The following is a 16,403-nucleotide window of genomic DNA, read 5'->3' as shown; positions in this document are numbered from 1 at the left end:
TTTTATCTAGATCTAGATCTGTGTATTCTTACTGAATAAAAGAGAGAAAGATCATTCTCTTTCTCTTTCTATAAGGACACTAATAAGCGGACTTCACCCTTACAACCTAATTAACTCCCAAAGGTTTCACTTCCCAGTACCATCACATTGGTAAGAGAGCTTCAACATGTGAATGTGGGAGGATGGAAGTATTCAATTCACAGCACAAAGGAATCCTGAGTTACTGTATCTACTAATCAATTACACATTGATACAGCAAAAGGACTAGAAGGCTAGTCTAGGCAAGCAATTCTTGGACAAATGGGATTTAGTATTAACAAATATGTTTTCCATATAAATTGTGTGCAAAAATTATGAGCACCCTGTGAATTATTATAGGAGATCTATAGTGTAGTAGTTGACAGTAAGGCTAAGGAGTGAGGCCAATATGTATTATTAATAATTTGGGTGTACTTTTCTTTAATGTATGGAAGCATAAAAATTATTAAAGCAAAGACTGAAAACTCATCTGATGGTCTTTCATCCAGCTTTGCCTAAGTTTTTCAAGAAAATATGGATTTGAATAATCTAAAACAATGTGTTTTTATACTTTTCTCCTCAGCAAATTGAAAAATAACTCTAAATAGATTCTGACTCATTGTTTTTAAGAACATTCCACCCTCTATATATTATTTTATATACTAAATGTATTATACATTTATAAATATTTATATACCTATAAATTATTTCATTCTCATACCTCCTTATCAAGAGGAGAGTTATGGGGACTATTTGTGGAGGAAAACGAGAATGGGGAACATGGAAAATTATCACAATCGGATAACATGTTTATGGACACTACAACTTCTGAATTTGGTTTAGATAGGACTTTGTCTGTTCCCATGGGATAGTAAAGTAGCTTGTGACCAAAAAACTTGTAGAATTCAAGATTTTAAGCATTTGAGAGACAACACATATATTTTAATATCCTATGGGTGAAGAGGAATGGTGAAACAGTAGGATTTGTGACCATTTTTAAATGAAATATTTTTGTGGAGAGGATAATAATAGATAGGACATTATCACACTGGGAAATTGATATTGATAGACTCTACCACCTTATAAGATTTCACTGTCCATTTTGAAAATTATCACAATCAAAGTGGAGTCACTTACCTCAAACCCTGGTAAAATTGAGCCAGGGGTCCATGAAGGGAAGGTCTTCATGAACGTATGCGTAAAAGCAAAACTGTTACAACTACATTAGTCTGTTTTCACACTGTTATAAAGAGCTACCTGGGACTGGGTAATTTATTTTTTTAAAAAAGAGGTTTAATTGACTAATGGTTCCAGAAGCTTAATAGGAAGCATGTCTGGGAGACCTCAGGACATTTCAATCATGGTGGAAGGTAAATAGAAAATAAGCAGGTCTTATAATGGCGACACATGAGAGAGAGCGAGCAAGCGGGGAAGTGCCACACACATTTAAACCATCAGATCTCATTAGAATTCACTCATTATCACAAGAACACCATTGGGGAAATTACCCCCATGATCCAAACACCTTGCATCAGGTGTCTCCCTCAACATGCAGGGATTAAAATTTGGCATAAGATTTGGGTGAATATAGAAACCCAAATCATATTATTCTGCACATGGCCCCTCCCAAATCTCATGTTGTTCTCACATTTCAAAACCAATCATGCCTTCCCAAGTGTTACCCAAAGTCTTAACTCATTCCAGCATTAACTCAAAAGCCAATAGTCCAAAGTCTCATCTGAGACAAGGTAAGACCCTTGTGTCTATGAGCCTGTAAAATCAAAAACAAATCAGTTACTTCCAAGATGCAATGGGAGTACAGACTTTGGGTGAATACTTACATTCCAAATAAAGGAAATTGGCTGAAACAAAGGGGCTATAGGCCTTATGCAAGTTTGAAACTCATCAGGGCAGTCATTAAATCTTAAAGCTCCAAAATAATCTTCATTCACTCCATGCCTCACATCCAGGGCTTGCTGATGCAAGGGGTGGGCTCCCTAGGCCTTGGGCAACTCTGACCTCTGGCCCTGTGTCTCTGCAGGATACAGCCCCCTTGGATGCTTTGACAGCCTGGCATTGAGTGTCTGCAGCTTCTCCAAGTACATGGTACAAGCTGTCAGTGGATCTACCATTCTGGGGTTTGGAGGACAGTGGCCCTCTTTTCACAGTACCACTAGGTAGTGCCCCACTGGAGACTCTTTGTGGAGTCTCCAACCCCATATTTCCCCTATGCACTGTCCTTGTAGCATTTCTCCATGGGGGCCCAGCTCCTGCAGCAGACTTCTGCTTGGACATCCAGGAGTTTTCATACATCTTCTGAAATCTAGGCAGAGGCTTCCAAACTATTACCTTATGCACACCTGCAGGCCCAACACCACATGGAAGCCACCAAGGCTTGGGACTTGCACACTATGAAGCTATGGCCCAGGTGTACCTTAACGACTTTTAGCCACAGCTCCAGTTGGAGCAGCTGGGACATAGGGTGCCATGTCCTGAGGCTGCACAGAGGAGTTAGGCCCTTGGCCTTGTCCAGGAAACCATTTTTTCCTCCTTGGCACCCAGGCCTGTGACTGGAGGAGCTTCCATTAAGATCTCTGAAGGGCCCTGGAGATATTTTTCCCATTTTCTTGGTTATTAACACTCTTCTCCTAGTTACATAAGCAAATTTCTGCAGCGACCTTGGATTTCTCTTTAGGAAATGGGTTTTTCTTTTCTACCACATGATCAGGCTGCAAATTTTCCAAACATTTATGCTCTGCTTCCTTTTTTTTTTTTTTTTTTTTTTTTTGAGACGGAGTCTTGCTGTGTCACCAGGCTGGAGTACAGTGGCACGATCTCAGCTCACTGCAACCTCTGCCTCCCAGGTTCAAGCAATTTTTCTGCCTCAGTCTCCTGAGTAGTTGGGACTACAGGCACATGCCACAACACCCTGCTAATTTTTGTATATTTAGTAGAGACAGGGTTTCACTATGTTGGCCAGAATTGTTTTGATCTCTTGACCTTTTGATCTGCCTGCCTCGGCTTCCCAAAGTGCTGGCATTACAGGCATAAGCCACCATGCCCAGCTACTCTGCTTCCATTTATTTATTTATTCATTTATTTATTGCTTCCCTTTCAAATATAAGTTCCAATTTCAGACCATTTTCTTCACAGATATGAGCAAGCATACACTTTTAGAAACAGCTAGGTCACATCTTGAATACTTTGCTGCTTAAAAATTTATTCCGCCAGATACCCTAAAGCATCTTTCTCAAGTTCAGCATTCCACACATCTCTAGGGCAGGGGCAAAATGCCCCCAGTTTTTGCTAAAGCATAGCAAAAATGACTTTTACTCTAGTTCCCAATAAGTTCCTCATCTCCATCTGAGATCACCTCAGCCTGGACTTTATTGTCCTTATCACTGTCAACGTTTTCATCAAATCCATTCAACAAGTCTCTAGGAAGTTCCAAATTTCCTCACATCTTCCTGTCTTCTTCTGGGCCCTCCAAACTGTTCTAACCTCTGCCTGTTACTCAGTTTCAAAATTGCTTTCACATTTTCAGGTATCTGTATAGCAATGCCCCACTCTCCCAGTACCAATTTTCTGTATTAGTCTGTTTTCACACTGCTATAAAGAAATACCTGAGACTGGATAATTTATGAAGAAAAGAGGTTTAATTGACTCACAGTGCCACAAGCTAAACAGAAAACATGGCTAGGAGGCCTCAGGAAACTTACAATCATGGCAGAAGGCAAAGTGGAAGCAATCATGTCTTACCATGGCAGAGTAGGGAAGAGAGAGAGAGCTGGGGGGAGAAGCTAAACACTTTTAAACCATCATATCTCATGAGAACTCACTCACTATCATGAGAACTGCATTCAGAAAACTACCCCTGTGATTCAATCACCTCCCGCCAGGTCCCTCATCCGACACATAAAGATTACAATTTGACATGAGATTTGGGCAGGGACACAGAGACAAAGCATATCAATAACTTTTCACAAAGACCACCAAAACTTTACACCAAAAATACTTCTGTGAGGACATCTGCCCAGTAACTGCCTGTTCAACCTTGAATTCACACTACCCTTGTTACTGACCCTTGTTGCCAAACTTTCCTTCCTTTACTTCCCTAAATATGCCCATAGCTTACTATGGCATCATATTCACATTGCAATGTTCACTCCCAAAGAAACATGTTATCTTTGGAGAATCTTTGTACATCTGTTATTTAGGTTGACAAAATGTGTGTGCATTTGTGTCAGAGAGGAGTGGGTGTGGGTGTGTGTTTTGGTCTGTGAAGTTTTACCACATCTGTAGATTTGGATAATCCAAAAACAGACAAGATACAGAACAGTTCTATTACAAGGATCCCCCATGCTATCCTTTTATAGCCATATCCACACACACCCCTATCCCTAAGCCCTGGCAAACATTAATTTGTTCTGCCTCTTTATAAACTTTTCACTTCAAGAATGTTATATATGTTACTTTGCAAGCTGTTTTTTTCTTAACTCAGCATAATTTCCATGACTTGAATTCAAGTTGCTTAATGAATCAATAGTTTTTTCCTTTTTTATTGTTGGGTAGGATTCCATACCATGAGTATATGATATGGTTTGGCTCTGTGTTCCTACCCAAATCTCAAGGTGTACCTCCCATAATTCCCATGTGTTGTGGGGAGGACCCGGTGGGAGAGAATTGAATGATGGGGCCAGGTCTTTCCCCTGCTGTTCTCCTGATAGCAAATGAGTCTCGCAACATCTGACAATTTTACAAAGAGGCATTTCCCTGTACAAACTCTTCTCTCTTGCCGCCACCATGTAAGAGGTGACTTTCACCCTCTGCCATGATTGTGAGGCCTCCCCAACCACATGGAACTGTGAATCCAATAACCTTTTTTTTTTAATTGCCCAGTCTCCGGTGTGTCTTTATCAGCAGCATGAAAGTAGACTAATACAGTATGTGACAATTTGTTTAGCATTCACCTGTTGAAGGACATTTGGGCTGTTTCCAGCTACTGGATATTAATTAATAAAGCTGCTATCAACATTCTTGTACAGGTTTTTGTGAGAAAATACATTTTGATTTCATTAGGATAAAAGTCTAACGAGGTAAACTGCTAGATCATATGGCAAGAGTATGCTTAGTTTTATATGAAATTGCCACGCTATTTCCTAGAATAGCTGTATAATTAAACATTCCCATTAGCAATGAATGAGTGATTCAGTTTATTTTCAAACTCAGAAAAAATGATTGTGGGGATTTCGTTTTTTTTTTTAATTATAAATGTTGTGATAAGTGTAGTAATATATCATTATTGGTTTTAATTTACATTTCCTAATGACAAACAGTGTTGAACAACTTTTATTTATTTATTTATTTATTTTGAGGCAGAGTCTCTTTCTGCCGCCCAGGCTGGAGTGCAGTCGCGCGATCTCGGCTCACTGCAAGCTCCGCCTCCCAGGTTCCCGCCATTCTCCTGCCTCAGCCTCCCAAGTAGCTGGGACTACAGGTGCCGCCACCACGCCCGGCTAATTTTTTGTATTTTTTAGTAGAGACAGGGTTTCACCATGTTAGCTAGGATGGTCTCCATCTCCTCACCTAGTGATCCACCCGCCTCAGCCTCCCAAAGAGCTGGGATTACAAGCATGAGCCACCGCGCCCGGCCACGATGTTCAACAACTTTTCATGCATTTATTGGCTATCTGTCCTCTTCAGTGAAATACATGTTTATGTATCTTTCTAATTGAATTGCTTTTACTGTTCATTGTTTCAAGTCCTTTATACATTATAGACTCTGGCCCTTTGTTGAATATGTTACCTGCAAATATTTTCTCTCAGTCTCTGCCCGGTCTTTTTTTCTCTTCATGGGGTAACTCAGAGAGAAATTTAAAAACAAACAAACAAACTGATGCGCTCTAGTTAATCAATGGTCTTCAACCATTATTTCTTCAGACTCACAGACACACTCTGCTTTTTGTATCCATATTGAACTTTTATCGTAAGAACAGTGAAGCAATTCTATCAATTATTGATCTGTTCTCAAATTCACTAATTCTGTTTCCTTTCATCTCTAGTCTACATTTATCCTATCTAGCAAGCTATTTTTTTCCTCCCTCTTATTGCATTGTTTAGTTATATAATTTCCATTTGGTTCTCTTTAATAATTGATAGAATTATTTGATATTTTCCATTTGTCATCTGTTTCAAAAGAATTTTTAGTTGCTTTTTGCAATGAAAGCATTTTTGTGATAATTGCTCCTAAATCCTTGTCAGCTAATTGCATCATCTGATTCTGCTCAGTGTTGTCACTGATAGTGTTTTCTCATTCAAGTTATGATTTTTCTGATTTGTGGTATTACATTCTGTCTTTTGTTAGAAGATTACAACTCCTACTGAAGTCTTTATTTTAGCAGGTAGCCACCTTATCTAAGTTTAGCCTACTTTTATGGACTGTGGTTCCAATGACAACTTCATTTTTAGAGTTTTTATGGTGTTATTTTGGTCACTTGTTGGGTGCCTTATGGTGCCACTGGGCTCTCACTGGTCTCTACTGGTACTGCCTGGTGGCCAGAAGATGTTTCCCAGGCCTGGACTCATAGTGCCTCGATCTAGAAAATGGAGCCTCCAGCCTTTAGAAAGAGACTTTCCCTGGCAGTACCACTCATTGTGACAGGTTTTCTCTTGTGGGCACAGCCCAATGTCTGGTGTTTTGGGGTGGGGAGGGGAGTCTCAGGCACACAAGAACAAGCATTAGTTGTGGCAGAATTTTCCTTGCTGCTTCTGCCCAGTTGACCAATGTCTCTTGGTAAAGAAGGGAGTCTCTGACCCACAAGGATGGATGGCTTCCTGGGCCAGCCTGGTTATGATAGCAAGATCCCCCTCCCAGTGCTTCAGGACCCCCTAGGTTTCCCTTAGTGTGTGTGTCTGTGTGTGGTAGGGGTGAGGGAGGAGTGGGAAGCGACCATAGTCCTTGTTCACTAACCTCGTCTGCTTTGACCATCAGCTGGTGTCACTATCAGTCCCCATTCCTGATACTGCTGGGCTGACCTGGGGTTATGGAAAGGACTCTCATTCAATCTGGTAGAGGAATGAGCCTACCTGATCTGCCTTTTGAGGCAAAACTGGGGATAGGGAACCAGTGGCCCTGGCTTGCTTTGCTCTGTTGGGTGGGCATCAAAAGACCTGTTTCTTTAATCTAACATCTACCTATCTTTCAGAGTTCTCTCTCTCTCTCTCTTTTTTTTTGTCTCTTGCAGTACTTCCAGTGTTTGTGGTTGTACTTAGTTGAGAGGATCAGGAAGAAATAGACGTATCCTATCTTATCTGGCCAGAAATAACTTTATCTTCTTTTAAATTACACTAGGACCCCCAAAAAAGCACACCTGCTGGTAGTATCCTTAAAAGTGAGAATAATGTTTACATAAAATGTTGGTTTTATGATTACATAAAATAATACTTAAAGTGGTAGCTTTTATTATCATTATCATTATGTTATTATTATTGTCATCTTACCATTATTATTATCAATATATTATCAAAAGTTATGGAAACTAGCTATAGAATTCTAGATCTTTTGACAAAGTGTAATTATAAAACATTAGTATTGGCCAGGCGCAGTGGCTCATGCCTGAAATGCTGACAGTTTGAGAGGCTCAGGTGGGCGAATCGCTTGAGGTCAGGAATTCAAGACCACCCTGGCCAACATGATGAAACCCCGTCTCTACTGAAAATACCAGAATTAGCTGAGTGCAGTGGTGGGCACTTGTAATCTTAGCTACTCGGGAGACTGAGGCAGAAGAATCACTTGAACCCGGGAACTGAAGGTTGCAGCGAGCCAAAATCATGCCACTACACTCCAGCCTGAGCGACAGAGTGAGACTCCATCTCAAAAAAATAAAATAAAATAAAACAGTAGTATCATATTAAAGTACGTACCAAAAGAGTCTAATTTAATAACACAACAGGAACAGAGAGCAGCATAAAATCTCACCTATTATCTATTTAACCAATACTAAAAATAACACTGAAAATTAAAATATTGGAAGTTCCTAAAATTTTGAAATATTCTGAACAACTTAGAGGAAATTTTAGTTTTCATAAAATAATTAAGAAGTAATACTTATATTAATTTTAATATTTATATTTTTCACCTAAAGCTGAATTATGAAATAAAACTGTGACTCAAACATTTTAAGTTTATATTTACTGTATTCATATACATTTTTATTTCAGAAATGTTTATTGGAAATAGTATAAATTTCTGAGTAAAGACTTGAGAAGTTGTATCTGTGACCCCAAGAAGATAACCGTCAATGTGAAGTAGGCTAAAAATGATCCAAGAGACCATTTCAGAAAAATAACAGTCTTTGTTCAAAAAATACCTTGAAACCACTAGATATATTACAAGAAGGCTTAAGTATAGAGTCCGGAAAAGATGTTGAAACAAAGACACAGCTAGACTCTTCTGCACAAGTCTTCTGCGTATCAAATATAAAATGAAGAAAAGTAAAGATTGAAAAGCTAAAAAAAGAATGGTATGCAATTATATTCCAGATATATTAGGCCTTAATTAATGTATTGATGATTTCAATAATAAAATGCCCACTGTTGTCTGAGAAAAAAACAAAACAAAAGAAACAGCTGTGAAAGAGGCAACTGACAATTTGTAAAAAGAGTAGATCCCAGTGAATGGAGCAGGAAACTGAAGCTTTTAAATCAGGGAGCCAGTACGATATTTCTGATAATTGGTTAGGCAAAGTGCTTTTAAGAGCTGTGTTAACTAATATTCAACTTGAAGTTTTTTGTGATGACATGATGTAAACCTATTCATTATCCTATTCCATCAATGGACTTAACACATAATTTTGGAGGAAAGTGAAAGAATTATCATAGTGTCGAGAATGTAGTGATTAGCAAACAGTGTATATGGAACATCGTGATAACCCACACACCTAAAACAGTTCTTTGAACATAGTCTTAGCTGAGATAACTGGAGAAGCATAATATCCCCCTTTTTTTCCAAGAATTCTTTGCAATAATGAAACAGACACTAGGTCCCTTAGAATACAACATTTGGCAGTTTGGTCAATTGCATTTGACATACACTGTGAAAATTGCTCTGTATTACATGGTAATACCTGCTAAATTAGAATCAGGACCAAAATTATTGGACCATGATAGATGACCCTGTGTCTGCTTGGAGAAGTCAAGTTTTTATAGGCAATGCTTCAGCTGAAATTGAAAAATATGTATGACTCTGTCAGGTAGACAAGGAAAAGGCAAAACGTTTCAGAAAGATAAAATGACCTGACCAAGTGTAGAGGCATGAAAGTAATAGGCATATGGAAGCAGGTAGTTTTTGGCATGGCTTGAGTGTAAGAGATGAATGGAGACGAATGGGAAGTTGGAGTTTGGGATGATAGGAGCTCTCAATGTCAAGTTAAGCATGATACAAATAAAACTTTATTTTATAGGCAATAGAGTACTGGAGATCCTTAAACACTTTTAAAGCGAGAAGTTACATGCCCTATCTTAACTGTTGGAAAAGTAACTCATGCGTGTATATAGTATAGTTGGTAGGAAGGTAATGCCAGCAAAAAATAAGAGTAGCCTATGAGAGAATTCCATTTGATTGGTGATAGGCATCTAAAGTAGAACAGAATAGAGCCACAGAAGTAGAAGGAATTGGTGGATACTGAAACATTGCTAATGAGACTAGAAAAAGACTGTCCACAGAGATCTGAGAAAATTTGGAAGATGTTGATGGCTTTCACCAATTTCCAAAATAAATATGTAAGTCAGTACAAGCTTTGATGAGGCAGGATGAAAAGACTGAATTCAGCTTGAGGACTCTGTGGAATATGCACATTCTCAGTAAGTAGGTGATCCAGAACTGTCTAGGAAGGCTGATGTTTTCTATCTAGAAAAAAAGGTAAGTGACTACTTGTCAGCAGGTAGATGAAGTTTACAGTATAAATGAGATGACTCAAATAGATTTGTAAAGTGAAAAGAAAACTGGGAAGAAGAACAAGCTCTGCTGCACATCAAATGCACCAAAAGAAGTGTTCTTTCCTGGGCTGGAGATTTGGGAAGGTCTAAAACATAAGAGAAGAAGCAAGAGTGGAAAAACAAACAAACAAAAACAGGGTGTCAAGCATCAGAAACTTGATCAATAGTATCAAAAGTTGCAGAGAAGTCAGGTAAGATAAGGACTGAAGTGCACCCTTTGGATTGGTGCACATAAAGGCACTGGTGACTTTATAAAAAATCATTTCGGTGAAATAGTAAGAGCTTGTTCTGGGATGAAGTATGTTGAGCCATCAAGGTCAGGGAGAAGGTAATGGCAGTGGCTGGTTAACTTCCTAAAGAGCATGTCTATGAGTAGAAAAGATAATTTCACTTTAAATAACATCATAAATGAAGAAATATTTGTTTTTTTTCTGTTAGTGCTATCTGAGAGCAATTTGAAGGCAACAGGCAGAGAGAGAGAAAAGGAGGGGGGAGACAGGGGGAGACAGAGAGAGAGAGAGAGAGAGAGAGAGAGAGAGGAAAGAAGAGAAGCTGAAGGTATAGGAAAGAAAGGAGGTATGTAATGCGTGTGGTGTGGAGAAGATAACAGTAGATGAGGCCATCCTGCAGGTGGCAGTAAAGATCACAAAGGACCCACATTAATTTTTAAGACGAACTTGTAAAAAAAGAAGGAAGAAAGAACACTTAGATGTATGTATAATTTGATGTTTAAGAGTTTAGGGTCTTTCCACATTCAAGTCTTGATTTTTACTGTGAAATAGAATAAAAGCAATCTCTTGAAGATGAGGAGGCCAAAAATTATCTACTTGAGATGAGTGATAAAATTTTGAAATAGCCAGGCAGATGGGAAATGCATCTGACAAGGGTGATATTATAGGATTTGTAGAACAAAACTAAAATTAAATATCATAAATTTGAAGTGGCAGAAATCCACAAAATTATACATTTTTTTCCAACAGCTTTCAGAACATGGGCATAGGAGTGATAAATGCAGCTGGCAAAAGTCTACCACATTTGGGCTTTGTATAGCAAGGACATCAGAAGAACAGCACCATCAGAAGGGAGGGTACATGTGATTATGGTGGACCTGCATCATAAACTCCAGGCGTTTTGGAAAAACCAAGTTCTTGACAAAAGAAAAGCTAATAGACATTAAAAGAGAAAGAAATCAAGAGAGTATTGATTAGAGTGAGGGCTGACGTGTAAGCACGGTCGGCAGACCCACTCCTAATATTTAAGGTGCCCAGGGCCAGAATGTTATTAGAACTCCTTCTATCACTTACCTAAATATTTAAAGGTAGTAAATCAAGATAAATTATTAATGTAATGTGATTGATACTACTTTGACAATTTATCCTTATAAAAGCATGAAGGAGGAAAGTTCCACTTCAAAATGTGGTGGTTCAGGAAGGGCTGTTCCTTAGACCCTGATGTCCATTCCTCTCATCCCAGCCTCGGCTCCAGCCCATGCTGAGGGAGATCTGACCACACGTGTGTCCCGCAGGTTCTTGTGCCCAACATCCTTTACAACCTTCACAAATGGCTTGTGTCTAGGGATGTGGATACCACAAATGGGTCCCCTGAGGAGAAAAGAGCTTCATAAAAAATCTGTGCAGGCTGTAGAGGCAGGAACAAGGCCATTTAGGCGAGGAATTCCAGCATCCTGTTACTCAGCATATAATCTGAGAAGGAGGTGCAGGGTCTCCAAGTGGGCACTATAACTTGGCCCCACAAATGCTTCACTCCATCAGAAGCGGTATAGTATAAAAAGAGAAGACCAAGGCCTTGCAACGAAGACCCTCTTTTTGGGTCCAAGGGGTAACATTGGTAGAATGAGGATTAAGATTATTAATGATTCCAATGTAGAATACTAGGATTGAAAATTCAACAGGTAGGACATTTAAGATAACAGAAAGAGATGTAAGGCATGTGTGCTTAAGAAACTGAATCATGAAACTCTATATATTTTATTGAATCATTGAAATATATATATATATTTGAATCATTGGAAAAAGGTATATATATGTGTATATATTTATATTTATATCAGGTTAAGGCACTAAAGAACCTGCATGAAGCTAGGTCTCCAGATGAGTCTACTGTCAGATATTCAAGTCTTCAAGGTGAGAACAAGAGTTTGAGTGGAGAGGACCTGGTGAAATGGGAGCAAAAGACTTTGACAGTTGAGAAATGCTGAGGTTCAGTAAAGGGTGATAATGGGCAGGAAGGGATGACACAGCCAAAGTACAGAAGAAGTTTGGGTTAAAGCTTACATGAAATCTGTGCAAGAGACTAGGAGAAGGAAGCTGTCACTGCTTTGGAGTCCTATCATCAGCAGGGCATGGGCAAATAAGCATTCATTATTCTAGGGAGAAGAGATGGGTTTCAGTAAGGGAAAAAATCCAAAAGCAAAGAGGATGGAGCTAGAGGAGTAGTGACTTGCTAACACACTTTGGTAGGAGCCATGACTAATTTGTCACTTTCATTACCAGTGCCCTGCACAGTGCTGGAGCAATATGTATACTTAACAAACATTGGTTAAGTTTATGAATTATTTGATATTGTTTCTATCAGCCAGATCTTCTCAAGGTTGAGCAAAATAGCCTTAAAAAATCACAGTTTTTCCAGTCATAGCAGGCCCTAGAAAATTAGTTCATAGGAAGATTGCAGAGCTCTGGAAAAGAGAAGGTGAATAGTATAGATCTTTTTAGTTCTCTTTCAGAATTTTATGTCTATCATAATAATGTGGGTAATGTAAATTTCAATTACCCAGTATTTAAGAAAATGGAAGAAGGTAAAATGTGACATATCTTTTATATATTTTGCAAATAATTATTGTGGAGCTGTTTTTAACTATTGATTTTGTGATTAATAATAATAATAATAAAATGTGGCACATATACACTATGGAATACTATGCAGCCATAAAAAAGGATGTGTTCATGTCCTTTGTAGGGTCATGGATGAAGCTGGAAACTATCATTATCAGCAAACCATTGCAAGAACAGAAAACCAAACACTGCATGTTCTCACTCATAGATGGGAATTGAACAATGAGAACACTTGGACACAGGAAGGGGAACATCACACACCTGGGCCTGTTGTGGGGTGGGGGGAAGGGGGAGGGATAGCGTTAGGAGACATACCTAATGTAAATGATGAGTTAATGGGTGCAGCACACCAACATGACACATGTATACACATGTAACAAACCTGCACATGTACCCTAGAACATAAAGTATAATAAATAATAATAATAAAATATAAATTCAAGCTTCCTTCTCTCCAATAATAATAATAACTGCATTTAGATTATAAAATAACACAGAGCCCCACTAGGATTTTCACAGTTGAATTTTTTTTAATCCAGAAGAATATGATAGCAAAATAATTACTGAACTAACAAAAATTATTATTGACTTATATTCTCCCTAGCTGAATATCTATAACAATGTTTTTCTAAATGTAAATACTAATATAATAATGAAGTCATAAAATAAATCTTGTGGGTCATAAGCTGATTTTTAAATTAATAACAATGGATCATAGAGTTTAAAATGATGTTTAAACAGAAATTCTAGCATTCATCTACTTATTTGTCCACCTGCATGTACTGAGTGCCTGCTCTAAATGCCAAGTGCTCTGCTGTAATGGGAAACAGAATGCTGAACCTGGTAAGTAAGGATACTCCCTTTACAGAGCTGAAATCTGCAGCATCCAATATCGAGACGTGAAGCCAGCTGGACTTCCTGGGTTGAGTGGGGACTTGGAGAACTTTTCTGTCTAGCTAAAGGTTTGTAAACGCACCAATCAGCACTCTATAAAAACTGACCAATCAGTGCTCTGTAAAATGGACCAATCAGTGCTCTGTAAAATGGACCAATCAGCACTCTGTAAAATGGACCAAGTAGCAGGATGTAAGTGGGGCCAAATAAGGGAATAAAAGCTGGCCATCGGAGCCCACCATTGTAAACCGCTTGGGACCCCTTCTACAGCTGTGGAAGCTTTGTTCTTTTGTTCTTTGCAATAAATGTTGCTGCTCACTCTTTAGGTCTGCACTAGCTTTATGAGCTGTAACACTTACCACGAAGGTGTGCAGCTTCACTCCTGAAGCCAGTGAGACCACAAACCCACCAGGAGGAACAAACAATTTGGGACATGCCACCATTAAGAGCTGTAACACTCGCTGTGAAGGTCTGCCGCTTCACTCCGGAAGTCAGTGAGACCACAAACCCACCGGAAGGAAGAAACTCTGGACACATCTGAACATCTGAAAGAAAAAAATCCGGACACACCATCTTTAAGAACTGTAACACCGCGAGGGTCTACGGCTTCCTTCTTGAAGTCAGCGGGACCAAGAACCCACCGGAAGGAACCAATTGTGGACACAATATGATAACCGCTAGCCAGATGTGGCTACTGAGCTCTTGAAATATTACTGCTCCAAATTGAGACTCACTAAAAGCATAAGATATATTCAATTTTTCAATGATAGTATGAAAAAAGACAAAGTATTGAATTGGTAACTTTATATTGACTACATGTTGGAATAATTATATTTTGGATATATTGGGTTAAATGACACATTAACTCATTTCATCTGTTTCCATTTAAAAAATATTACTGCTAGAAAATTTTTAAGGAAATCTGTGGCTTCATTTGTGGCTTGCATTATGTTTCTATTGTGTAGTACTGACTTTGAATCTAAGGGTAAAATGGATAGTTAAGCAAGCAATTGCAATATGGTGTACTAAGTACTATGGAAGGGAAATACAAGCTGTCAATGGGAGAAATCCATTACCTAATTTAAAATAGTAAAGAAAAGCTTTCCAAGAGGTGGGATGTTTAAATATATACTTGAATAATGGGTAAGAATGGGACAGGAAAAAAAGCCAGGGTAGTATATACTCAAAAGTAGAAAAACAAAAAGCAGGAGGGAAAACATCTGCTTTTGATAAACTGCAAGAAATATAATGGCTCATACCTGTAATCCCAACACTTTGGGAGGCCGAAGCGGGTGGATCACGAGGTCAGGAGTTTGAAACCAGCCTGGCCAACATGGTGAATCCCTGTCTCTATTTAAAAAAATACAAAAACTAGCCAAGCATGGTGGCGAGCGCCTGTAATCCCAGCTACTCAGGAGGCTGAGGCAGGAGAATCGCTTGAAACAGGGAGGCAGAGGTTGCAGTGAGCTAAGATCACACCACTGCACTTCAGTCTGGGCAACAAGAGCGAAACTCTCAGATAGATAGATAGATAGATAGATAGATAGATAGATAGATAGGTAGGTAGGTAGATAATATATAATATATAAAATGAATGTAGAGAATAATGAGTGAGAGTGGTAGGGACCAGTGAGGCAGGAAAGTTAAGCAAGGGTTGGAATATCAACGATTTTTAGAAGGCCTGTAAAAAGACTGGTTTCCATAAGATCAATGAGAAGTCACTGAAGGATTCTTATCAGGATAAGATATAACCAGATTTCCTTCTTTGAAAGATCATTCTGGCAGTAAAACAGAAAATGGATTAGAGGAAAACAACACCGATCTTTTCGAAGGCACTGACCATGAGGATGAAAAACCTGCCATTTGCCTTTGTTATTGGTTGAAGGTGGAGGGCAAGGGAGGCAGAGGGAGCAGGAGCAAACCTTTAGCGAAAGCTTTTTTTGTGATTTCTTCAAGAAGTGGGGGAGAGAGAGTAAACAAATTTAGGCTTGTCTAGTTGAATGATTTCAGTGGGCTCTGAATTTCATGGCTGTCTCTGTTTGTCTGTTATTAGGCCCTGGAGTGATTAGGGCAGCAGAATATCTACTCTGAACCTAAGAGCATAACAAAGGAGGAGGAAGAGGGCCCAGGATAGCTCCCAAATTTGGAGTCTTATCATTCAAGTACACACCGGCACCAGGGTCCCTGACGCTTGCTCATTGAGATTGTCAACAGTGCAAGAGGGAATTTTTGTGGCCAAACAAACATGGATTGGAGATGCTGGCAAGGCAGATGAGTAATGTCTGGGGCTCTGCAGAGAGGTTCGGGCAGTGGATAAAGTTATAGATGAGCTTTCAATGAGTAAATAGTCTTGAGAACAGTTATGGTTTATGTGTATATATAATTATAATTTTATAATATAATTATAATTTATAATTATATAATAATATAATTATATAAGTATAATGTTAAATCAATATATTAATATATGAATAATATATATTATAATTTATAATTGTAATCATATAATTATATATTTATATTTATGCATTAATTTATCTATTATGTATAGTATAATTATAAAATATATATTTGTAATCATATATTGCAACATACTATTTTTAATATGTATAAATATATAAATAATATGTAATGATATATTAA

The 16,403-nt window shown here is 38.5% G+C and overlaps 1 long non-coding RNA gene across 1 annotated transcript in view; it reads right to left on the bottom strand.

The window, feature by feature from the left end:
* The window catches only part of LOC135969813 (uncharacterized), a 45,262-nt gene extending 30,962 nt beyond the window's left edge, over positions 1–14,300 (bottom strand). The window contains exon 1 of the long non-coding RNA XR_010585220.1: positions 14,120–14,300. This is a non-coding gene — a long non-coding RNA (uncharacterized lncRNA). The remainder of the gene's footprint in view (positions 1–14,119) is intronic.
* Positions 14,301–16,403: the final 2,103 nt, after the last annotated feature.

This window comes from Macaca fascicularis, chromosome 3, assembly GCF_037993035.2.
Source record: "Macaca fascicularis isolate 582-1 chromosome 3, T2T-MFA8v1.1".
Classification (NCBI taxonomy): domain Eukaryota; kingdom Metazoa; phylum Chordata; class Mammalia; order Primates; family Cercopithecidae; genus Macaca; species Macaca fascicularis.
This window is presented reverse-complemented; position numbering and strand designations above follow the sequence as displayed.